Genomic DNA, 11,237 nt, shown 5'->3' on the forward strand with positions numbered 1-11,237 from the left:
ATCCCGTGGAACTGGAGTTAGGGATGGTTGTTAGCCTCCATGTGGTTGCTGGGAATCAAAGCCAGGTCCCCTGCAAGAGCAGCCAGTGCTCTTAAACAGAGTCGTCTCTCCAGCTCCCTTGTACCTCTTCAAACCTTGGTACAATAGCTAAAATACTACAGTGTTCTGAAAGTTTTGCAGTGCTGATGGTCATCAATAGGGCCTATGACATACTTAGCAAGAGCTCTACCACTGAGCTACAGCCCCTATGTCTATTTAGATGCAATGCTATTAGAGCCAGTAGCTTCTATTTTATCCTGTACCAGCTCATTAGATCCACAGCTAAGGTCCATCTAAAAGAAGGGGTGGGTTTTGGGGGGTTTTTTGCTTTTTTTTGAAAGGTCTCATTGTAGCCCATCTGTAACTCCAATTCCAGGGGATCCGATGATACCCCCTTCTGGCCTCTGCAGGCATTGTATGTATATGTATGTGGTGTACTTAATATAGATGCAGGCAAAACACTGATACACATAAAAATAATAAACCCCATATGGATACCAGGAGATCACTGTCCCTGGGCTCTGTCCTAGTGGTATAAAGGAGCACAGTGCTCTGTCCCATGATGTACAGTCCCTTTCCAGAATGTTGGGGATGAAGCTGGGAGTCTGCACCTGCGTGTTCTTACAACTCAAAGTCTTGTGGACAATGACTGAGGAGACAAACCATCCAGGAAACAGTCCTAGATCATTCAATCTGGGAGTAAATCTACCTGTTTTAAGGAGAAATTGCTTTAGTCTGTTTTACTTACTGATGAAGAAATAAAATAATATTTTTAAAAAGAATCTATGTTAATCCCTGAACAATGTTAGTCAACCACAGGCACTGAGTGAAGTCAGGCATTCCTGGAGCCACAGTCCAAAGCACTGTTAAAGCCTGGTGTGGTGGTGCATGCCTTTAGTCCCACTGCTTGTTGAAGGGAGAGGCTGGTGGAGCTCTGTGAGAAGGAAGCTAGCCTGATCAACATAGTGAGTTTCATGGACCTGTGGCTACAGCATGAACCAGGTGGTTGTTGCCTCAGTGAGCAATATCTGAATTTAGTCTCCAACTAAACTTTATGGAAGATCGACTCATAGAGACTACAAAGCTGATGGTGTCTTAATTAACTCATCCTCTGAATGAGTACATGTTGTTTTGAGGATATTCAATAACTTGTTTGCTATAAAAACAAACGAGTTTTTTGAGTGTTACCACTCTTCTGTAGGATATTTGAGCAGCTTAACAGTTTTTCTGTAAAAACCAACCATTGCTCTATTTTTTTTTATGACATTTGGTATTTTGAATAAACCACACAAAATTCCCCAACATTTTGGAGCTTGATGCCCTTCCCAGTGTAAAGTACCATCATTTTTCCACATGGACATGGACTCTGGTAAAGCAAATATTAACCTTGACCTCCAGATGCTTTTACCCTTACCACTCAAATGCTCAAGATTGCAAAGCTGCACCTCCATACCTAGTTAGAAATTTTTTTTTTTCTTTTTTTGTCTTTTTGAGACAGGGTTTCCCTGTAGCACCAGCTGACTTGGAACTCACTAAGCAGACCAGGCTGGCTTCAAACTCACAGAGATCCATCTGCCTCTGCCTGGAGTGCTGGGATTCAAGGCCTACACCACCACGCCCGGCTCAGAAATTCTTAAAAGACAGATTCCTTGGCCCCATTCTCAGACATTCTGATTTAACTGGTCTGGGGTATAAAGCCTCTCCCGAGATAATTTGCATTTCTAACAAGCGCTCAGGTGACCCCTAAAGTGCTCAAAGGAGACTATACTTTGAGCAGCATTCCACTAGGTTGTGGTAAGAGAATTGAACTTCAAAGAGCTGTTTTAGCCCCAAATGTAAAAACACTAACTAAAGCTAAAATGGGGAATGGGCAGTGCTGCGGGAAGGGTTAGGCTTCAAGGGCTGAGGGAGTATAGAAAACGGCACCCAATTCACTGTGAGAGGTGGCCTGCAGAAGGTGAAACCTGGGCTGGTTGTGGTGGCGCATTATGGAAGGATCTGTAGTTCAGGCCAGACTGGGCTACATAGCCAGTTCAAGGCCAACCTGGGCTACAAGAGACCCTGTATATTAAAAAAAAAAAAAAAAAAATCAGGGGTGGAGCTGGAGAGATGGCTCATCGGTTAAGAGCACTGACTGTTCTTGCAGAGGACTAGGTTTGATTCCCAGTCCCCAAGTGGTGGTTAACAATCATCAGTAGCTCCAGTTCCAGCGGATCTGATGCCTTCTTCTGACCTCCACAGGCATTGCAGGATACAGATGCACTTACACACATGTAGGCAATACATATACTCATACACATAAAAACAACAATTTGTGTGTGTGTGTGTGTGTGTGTGTGTGTGTGTCTTTTTTTCTTTGGAGATAGGGTGTTCCTGTAGCTCCAGCTGGCCTGGAACTCACTATGTAGACCAGGCTGGGCTGGAATTTACAGAGATCCACCTGCCTCTGCCTCCTGAGTGCTGAGATTAAAGTGTGTGCCACCACACCCAGCTAATAAAATATTTTTTTAAAAAAATCAGGGGTAGGGGAAGATGAACTCCAACCTCTGTCTCCACACTGAAAATAAGTCAAGGGAGGGTTCAAGAAAAAGGCATTCAGGACATTTTGCTTTGTAAACTGATTTTCCAAAGCTTGAAATTGTGTTGAAACCCTCAGAAGGGTTGGGGTTGTAGCTCAGAGGTAGTACACTCAGGGGTCTGCAACCCCCAGAACCACAAAGAAAAAAGAGAAGGCGACTGTCCTTGTGGCTTACACCTATAATCGCCACACTTTGGAGGGAGACAGAACTGCTCATAAATTCCAGACCAGCCAGGGCTAAGATCTCAAAAAAAGAAGAGAAAAAGAAAATGGGATGGGGATGTAGTTCAGTTGGTACAGTGCTTGTTTAGCATGCCTAAGGTCTTGGGTTCAATCCCCAGTGCCACACACACTGGATATGGTGCTAGAGAAACTCTATAACATAACGAGTATCTGTAACTCCAGTTCTAGGAGATCCGACTCCGTCTTCTGGCCTCTGCAGCCACGTCACACATAGGTGAACTTATGTACATACAGACCAAACACTCACAAGCATAATATGAAAAAAAAAAATGAGGTGTATTTTAAAAAGGTGTAATTCAAAAGGTACAAAGGCAATATTAAAAACAAGCAAAGAAATCCTTGCACCAGGCTTGGGCTACATAGTAAGAGTCTGTCTCAAAACAAAGGACAGATAGGCATGATGGATAGAGTAGGCTCACAGGAGGCAGAGGCAGGAGGATTACCGTGAATTTGGAGCCCAACCTTGGTTGCATAGGGAGACTTTGCCTCAAGAAACTAAAACAAACAACAAAAAAAACACCCCTACGAACTGGCATGTTGTGGTAAAGTCTTTGATGAGGTAAGATTAGCCATGATTAAATGACTTAGACTCTGTGACAAACACATATGTGAAAGCTTGTATGTTCCGATACAGAAATTTTAATTTTTTTCACAATATAAACAGGCCCTTTGTTGTTGGACTTGAACTGATCCTTCTGCCTTCAATTCCCAAATACGAGGATAACAGGTGTATGTTACCATGCTTGGCTGCAATTTAATAGTTATATGACACCTCATAGATGTATATACAAATTTTTAGTGCTAAAAAAAAAAAAAAGAAAGAAAAAAGCTAGGCAATCAACCAGCCACACATAAACCAAGCTGAGGGGAATCTTTTTTTTTTTTTTTGTCTTTTTGAGACAGGGTCTCCCTGTAGCCCCAGCTGTCCTGGAACTCACTATGTAGACCAGGCTGGCCTTGAACTCACAGAAATCCACTTGCCTCTGCCTCCCAAGTGCTGGGACCAAAGGTGTGTGTACACCTATAATCTTAGTACTTAGAAGGTGACGGCAGGAGGATCAGTTCAAGGCTAGCTTTGGCTACATAAAGACTGAAGACTGTCTCAAAAAAAAGGACTGTGTGTCAGTCAAAAAGTATTTAAGGGCCTGGAGAGATGTTTGAGCAGTTAAGAGCACTGGCTGCTCTAGAGGACACAGGTTGGAGTCCTAGTACCCACTTGGCAACTAGCAACCACCCATAACTCCAGTTCTGGGGATCCAATGCCCTCTTCTGTCTTCCATAGGCATTGCATGATATGGGTACACTTACATACATGCAGGCATTACACGCATGCACATAAAAGTAATAATTTTTTTTTAATTTTTGAAATTTTTATCTTATGTGCATGCATGTATTGCTTGCATATATGTAAGTGCACCTGTATCGTGCAATGCCTGTGAAGGACTGAAGAGGTTGTTGGATGCCCTGGAACTAGAGTTAGAGACAGTTGTTAGCTGCCATGTGGATGCTGGGATTCGAACCTGGGTCTTCCGCAAGAACAGCCAGTGTTTTTAACCACTGAGCCATCTCTCCAGTTCCCCCCCTCCATTTTTTTTTAAAAAAAAGGAAATAAGTATTTAAGTAAGTCGGGTGTGGTGGCCCACACCTTAGATCCCAGCACTTGGGAGGCAGCAACGGACAGAACTCTGTAAATTCAAGGTCAGCCAGGTTTATAGGGAGGGTTCCAGGCTACCATGGGCTACGGTAGTAGGAGCCTGTCTCAAGGAAGAAAAGAATTTAGCGTGGGTAGTTGCTTACAGATCTTCACTGCTGAGCTTGCCTGCTTCTCTACATTCTAGCTCAAAAAGTATAATTTTTCCTTTTTACTAAAAGCCTCAGCAAGCTTTCATCCCTCTCCTCCCAGCAGCTGCCAAAATTTACAGCTTGCTTGCCTGGTTGTTTTTGTCTTTCAAACAAATAAAATGGTCCTCCAGCTTTAAAAAAAAACAAACAAGTATTTAAATGTAAAAAAGTGGCTTTTACATTGCCTTTGCATACAAAGCTGTGGTTCTCTCTGCCTATTCAGTCTTGGTCAGCCAAAGATAAGTATCTACCTTTCGGCTGGTTTAGTCTAGAACAATAGCTCTCCAGAAACAGCACACAAAACCAGCCTGCTTTTTTCTCCCCCTTTATCACTGAGCACTGAATTAAGATGCCTCCTCATGCAAACTGAGGGGTCTCCTAAGGAAAACTTTTTTCGATGTTTGTTTTGTTGAAACAGGGTCTCACCATGTTTCCTGTCTTGTTTTGAACTTGATCCTCCTTCCTCAGCCTCCCAAGGGCTGAGACTACAGGTGTGAGTGCCACATTCCATTTCAAGAAAAACTTTCAAAGTACGAATTCCTGTTGACTGGCACTAGGTTGGTAGTGCTTGTGACACAGCAAATTTCTCTCTCTAACATAGAAGCTGCTGGTGATGCTGATGTGTGGAAGATACTTTGCTGGGGTTAAAGATTCACCAGGCCAAAAAAAAAACTGACTTCACTGAACCTTTAGACTAGTGACAAGAAAGATGGATGGATGAATGGATGGATGGATGGATGGATGGGTGGGTGGATGGACAGATAGATTCCCCAGATAATAGGTAGAAGATAAACAGATGCTAGTAAGATATAATTGAGCAGATATGATCCAGCACATGTGCAATCTCAGCATTTAAGAGGGTGAGGCAACAGAATCATGAGTTCCAGGTTATCCTGAACTACATAGAAAGACCCTGCCCTAAAACCAAAACTGAACAGTGAAAAAAAAGAGGTGAACGGGTGTGGTGGCACACTCCTTTAATCCCAGCACTCGGGAGGCAGAGTTCAAGGCCAGCCTGGTCTACATTGCAAGTTCCAGGGCAACTAGAGCTACAGGGAGACCCTGGAGAGAGAGAGAGAGAGAGAGAGAGAGGCATTGGAAGAAAATTTTAAGAGAAAGAAGCAGCTTGACTCTAGATATTTAAAAAGTTATTTTGTGTGGCTATGTAATCAGAACGCAACTTTTGGAGTCATTCACTCCTACCATGTAGGTCCTGGGGATCAAACTCAGGGTATCAGCTTGGCGGCAAGTACCGTTACCCAATGAGTCATCTCGCTGGCCCCTCTACATGAGTTTTAAAGACAATTGAGGAGAGCTTTAAGATTTCAGCTTAAAGCAGGCCGGGACAGCCTTTACAGGGTTCTGGGAACCGAAATGGTACTCAAGCTTACACAGCAAGCACTTTATTCACCTTTCTCCTAGTTTCTTTCTCTTTTTTGGAGGCAAGGTCTCTCTAATGTAGCCTTGGCTGGCCTGGAACTTACTGTGTAGAATAGGCTGAACTGGATCTCATAGAGACCTGCCTGCCTCTGCCTCTGCCTCCTGAGTACTAGGATTAAAGTCAAGCACCACCACACCTGGCTGGACCCCAATTTCAAACAGTCAAACATATACAACACATGTTAGGAGGTACGAGATGATATGCTAGTTGTGATTTTTTTTGTCTTTTTGAGACAGGGTCTCCCTGAGAGATCCACCTGCCTCTGCCTCCTGAGTGCTGGGATTAAAGGCATTCGCCACCACACCCGGCTATTTATTTTTTAAAAAAAGATAAGCCTCCCCCAGGTGTGGTAGTGAACACCTTTAATCTCAGTACTCCTTAAGCAAAGGCAGGTGAATCTGAGTTCAAGGCCAACCTGGTCTACCTAATGAGTTCCAGGCCAGCTGGGGCTACAGAAAGACCCTGTATCAAAAAGACAAAAAGGGGAAAAAAAAAAAAAAAAAAAGATAAGCCCTCTGTTGCATAGCTGAAACCCATTATGTTGCCTGCTGAATTATCAACCAGGATTCATGCCTCCTGCTCTTGATTGAGTGTTCATTAAAGACACGTGCCAGTTTTATGTAGTGTTGGGAGATAGAACCCAGGGCCTCAACGCATGCAAACCAAGCACTCTGTCAACTGAACTACACCCTCAGCCCCATGCTCACCTTCTTTCAGCTTCTTATTTATTTTTTACTTTTTATGCAGATGAATAATGTTTTACCTGCATGTATGTAAGTACACCCATGTTGTACAATGCCCACAGAGGCCTGACGATCCCCTGGAACTGGAGTTACAGATGTTTGTTATCTGGGACGTGGGTGCTGGGAAATGAATCCCTGTTCTCTGGAAGAGCAGTTAGTGTTTTAACTGCTGAACCATCTCTCCTGCTTTTTTGGGAAAGGTTTCCTTTATAGCCCAAGCAGGCCTAACTGTCTATGTAGACCAGGCTGGCCTCAGTCTCACAGAGATCTGCCTGCCTTTGCCTCCTGAGTGCTGGGATTAAATGCATGTACCACCAAGCCCAGCTCTCTTTGAGCTTTTTTCTTTTTTTTCTTTTTTTGGTCTTTTTGAGGCAGGGTCTCCCTGTAGTCCCAGCTGGCCTAGAACTCACTATGTAGACCAGGCTGGCGTTGAACTCACAGAGATCTGCCTACCTCTGCCTCCCAAGTGCTGGGATTAAAGGGATACGCCACCATGCCCGGCTTCTCTTTGAGCTTTTTAAAACAGCAATGTTGGGACTTGCAGTTTGCTCACAAATTGTTAATTCCCCGGGCCTTCTTCCTGTATTTTCTTCCCGCTGACTGACCTGAAGGACTTTGTGGCCTCTGACTATGCTTATCTGCTCCAACAGTTCTAGTACGTTCTTTCCAGACACAGCATACCCCACTCTTTGTCAGTACTAATCACACAATATTACATTTATCTTTTTTGCATCTATTTGGATTTGCTCCACCAAATTATAAGCTCATTTTAACATACCCCTCCTCCACTCACATGGCCCAAGTCTCCGACAGCTTCAGAGACATTCTCAACCTTATTCAAATTGCTTTCCTAGGTAAAGAATGCAGTAAGCCTACCTTCTAGCTACCAGCCCCCTTCCAGTGGGTTTTTCACCCTAGACACAAAGGGACTGGGATGGGGGCAGGGGGTGAGCCCTTCTAGGTCCTTTGCAAAGAATCCTTCAGCCAAGAACTAAGCCTCTCAGACCTACCTTTAGGAGAGCTGTGGGTAAATTCAAGGATTCGGTGGCCTTGACCGCAGTGTACCACTCGGGTCACTCAGTGCTGGGAGGTCAAACATTTCCCCTTTTCTAGGACTCACATTCAGTTTCTAATTGAAGTGAAGATCCACTTTAAGCCTGATACATGCAGTTATGTGCTCGACTCCTCCCTGACCCTCTGGTTCTTCCCCTCCTGGAGGATGTTCTAAGAAGACAAAAGATTACCAAAGTTCTGTCTCATTTGGAACACACCCACTCTCACCTGTTGGCATCTTTGTTTGCATTAGAAACAGAAGTCTGCTTTTTTGTGGGAGCCAAACCTACAGCCCTAGGTGAAGGGTCCAGTAGCCAGCCCAGTGCTGAAGAGGCTGCTGGGCTATACAGCTAGACCTTAACCAAAAAAAGAAAAAGAAATAAAAAGAATTTTTTTTTTTTAAAGTAGCCAGGCATGGTGGCGCATGCTTTAATCCCAGCACTTGAGAGGCAGAGGCAGGCGCATCTCTGTGAGTTCAAGGCCAGCCTGGTCTATATAGTGAGTTCCAGGTTGTCTGAGGATACAGGGGGACCGGGCCCCAAAAAGACCAAAAAAAAAAAAAAAAAAAGAAAAAAAGTTAAGCACTACAAATCTTCATAACTGGGATTTATTAAGAGTTTGCTTTTATGCTGGGTGTGGTGCTGCACACCTTTGATCCCAGCACTCAGGAGGCAGAGGCAGGCAGATCTCACAGATCAAGGCCAGCCTGGTCTCCAAAGTGAGTTCCAGGCCAGCTGGGCCTATGTGAAGAGCCTGTTTCAAAAAGACCAAAAATAAAAAGAGTTTGCTTTCTGGTGGGAGATGGGGAAAGAGGGGGCGATTTAGATTTAGGAATGGGAGGAGAATGGAATGGAAAGCTATTATAAATTGTTTTACTTGTTCTTAAACACGTTAGTGCTGGAACCCAATACTTTGGGCTTGTTTTATTCGTTTATTGAATCAGGATCTCGCTTTGTAGTCCAGGATGGCCTGAAACTCACTATGATAGCCCAGGTTGGCCTCCAGCTCCTGGTGATCCTCTTACTTCATCCAGCTGAATTCTGGGATTCTATAGGCATGAGCTATCAAATAAAAAGATTCTTTCTTCTCTTTCTTTTTCAGGGCTTTTTTTTTTTTGGTTGATTGATTTGAAACAGTCTCATGTTCTCACGTAGCCGTGGCTGACCTCAAACTTGCTATGTGTCCAAAGATGTCCTTGAACTCCATATCTTCTTGCCTTTACCCATTAAGTGCTGGGATTACTAGTTTGCACCATACTTAAGGCCCACCTATGTATCATTTTAATTAATTCAGTTTTTGATTGTTTTTGTAACAGTTTCATATAGCCCAGGAGAGCCTGGAACCTATGGAGTGGGGTATGACCTTGAACTCTGATCCTGCCACCTCCTGAGAGTGGCTGGAGTTTCATTCATCCTAGGCAACGAGTCTGCCAGATGAACTACATTTCTAGACGTTTATGTATTTATGGGTTTTTTTTTTTTTTTTGGACAGTCTTGGAATTCTACCCACTATGTAGAGTAGATCAGGCTGGCCTGGCGCTCCCAGAGATCCATCTGCCTCTCCATAATAAGACCCTGTCTCAAAAAACCCCACAAAGTTAGGGTCTGGAGAGATGGTTCAGCAGTTAAGAGCATTGGCTGCTGTTGCAGAGGACTTGGGTTCAATTCCCAGCACCCACATTGTGGCTAACAACTGTCCATAACTCCAGTTGCAGGGGATCCAATGCCCTCCTCTAACTTCCACAGGCATTGCATAACACAGGTGCACTTACATACATACAGGCAATACATTCATACACATAAAATAAAAATAATGAATAAAATATTAAAAAAACAATATCACTTAAAGTGTAAATTTCTGGAAACTAATTCTAAAAATGTTGTTTCTTTTTGGTTTTTTTTTCTTCACCTTAAAAATTGGTGGAGGAGAGGAAGGAGGATGGTGTTGAAAGCGGAAAAGCTAGAGCTACAGAAGAGGCTGCAGGGTGCCCTGCTCTACCTCACACCTTCCAGCTGTGCTGGTACAGAGAACAGATTACTTTACATCTAGTAATGTCCCCATGATTGTGTGGTTCACCAGATTTTTCATAAATTCCCCCAAAATCAATTCAACCTTGGTGGTATGGAACACAAAATCCTGATAGAATTTCAAATTCTATTCACTATTTACGGACCATTTTGGCTTAAGTATTACAAAATTTAGCTCCTTACCTTGTTTAATTCCTATAGCACGGAGCAGGTACTGTCTCTATAAACAGAGTTAACTTAGTAGCTGGGCCAAGATTCTATCTACTAACCTCTATATAAAAATGGATTTATTGCCGCCGAGCATGGTGGTGAACACCTTTAGTCCCAGCACCAGAGAGGCGGAGGCAGATCTCTGTGAGCTCAAGACCAGCCATGGTACATAGTGAGACCCTGTCTCAAAACCAAAAAACGAAACACTGATTTATTGAAGAACAGCATGGTGCTGGTCTGCAATCCTAGCACACGGAAGTGGAAGGAGAAAGATCAGGAGAGAAAGGCCAGCCTCAGCTACATAATGAATTTGAGGCCAGTCTGCTGTTCGTGAGAACTTATAACAAAGAAACAGGCCAGCAAACCCCAAAATAAATAAATATTTTATTTCAGTGCTTGGAGGCTGAGGCAGGAAGACCAGAATGCATCTGAGACCATCCTAGGCTACCTAGTGAATTCAAGGACAGCCTGAACTACAGTGAGACCTTGTCACAAATACAAACAAACCAGAGCCTCCCCAAATCAAGACCTTATCATGCTGAAGATAGAGGCTTAATTAGCTTACTTATAAAGAGTGCCAAGAGTCCTAGGTCAGCAGTCACAGGTCTGTTCTTGTGGCTTTTACACTCATACACATAAAATTTAAAAATTAAATAAATAAAATTTAAAAACCCAACAGTTCTGGCAAAAAGTCTTTCCTCTGCTTTCAAAAACTAAACAAGAACTAAGGTGGGCGCTGGAAAGGAGCACCGAATTTAATGTCAACCTTGACTTTGGCCACACAATAGTTCCCAGTACTCCATTCTGACTGTAGGCTGAAAGACCTTTGCCGGGTTGGAGAGGCATCCGTGGTGGAGCAGAGTAAACGTACCAGGAAGAAGTCAACGGCAATGGTGGGGTTTATTTTGTCTCTGGAGTCAGTAGCCCCAGTTTTGGGGTTCCTCTCCTAGTCTGGGCTACTCTATAACTTCTTTTGCATTATAATGTCCTTGGTGAGCCTGGCAGACGGGATAAACAATGAATTCACAAGGATGGGGGGCGTGGGTGCCGGGGGGTGGGGG

At 43.7% G+C, this 11,237-nt stretch overlaps 1 non-coding gene across 1 annotated transcript; it reads left to right on the forward strand.

Annotated features, from left to right (window-relative positions):
- Positions 1-524: 524 nt before the first annotated feature.
- LOC115068831 lies at positions 525-718 on the forward strand. The gene has a single exon (XR_003848178.1). It is a non-coding gene; the product is annotated as a small nucleolar RNA SNORA73 family (small nucleolar RNA).
- The last annotated feature ends 10,519 nt before the right edge of the window (positions 719-11,237 follow it).

This window comes from Nannospalax galili, unplaced genomic scaffold, assembly GCF_000622305.1.
Source record: "Nannospalax galili isolate Female #2095 unplaced genomic scaffold, S.galili_v1.0 scaffold589, whole genome shotgun sequence".
Lineage (NCBI taxonomy): Eukaryota > Metazoa > Chordata > Mammalia > Rodentia > Spalacidae > Nannospalax > Nannospalax galili.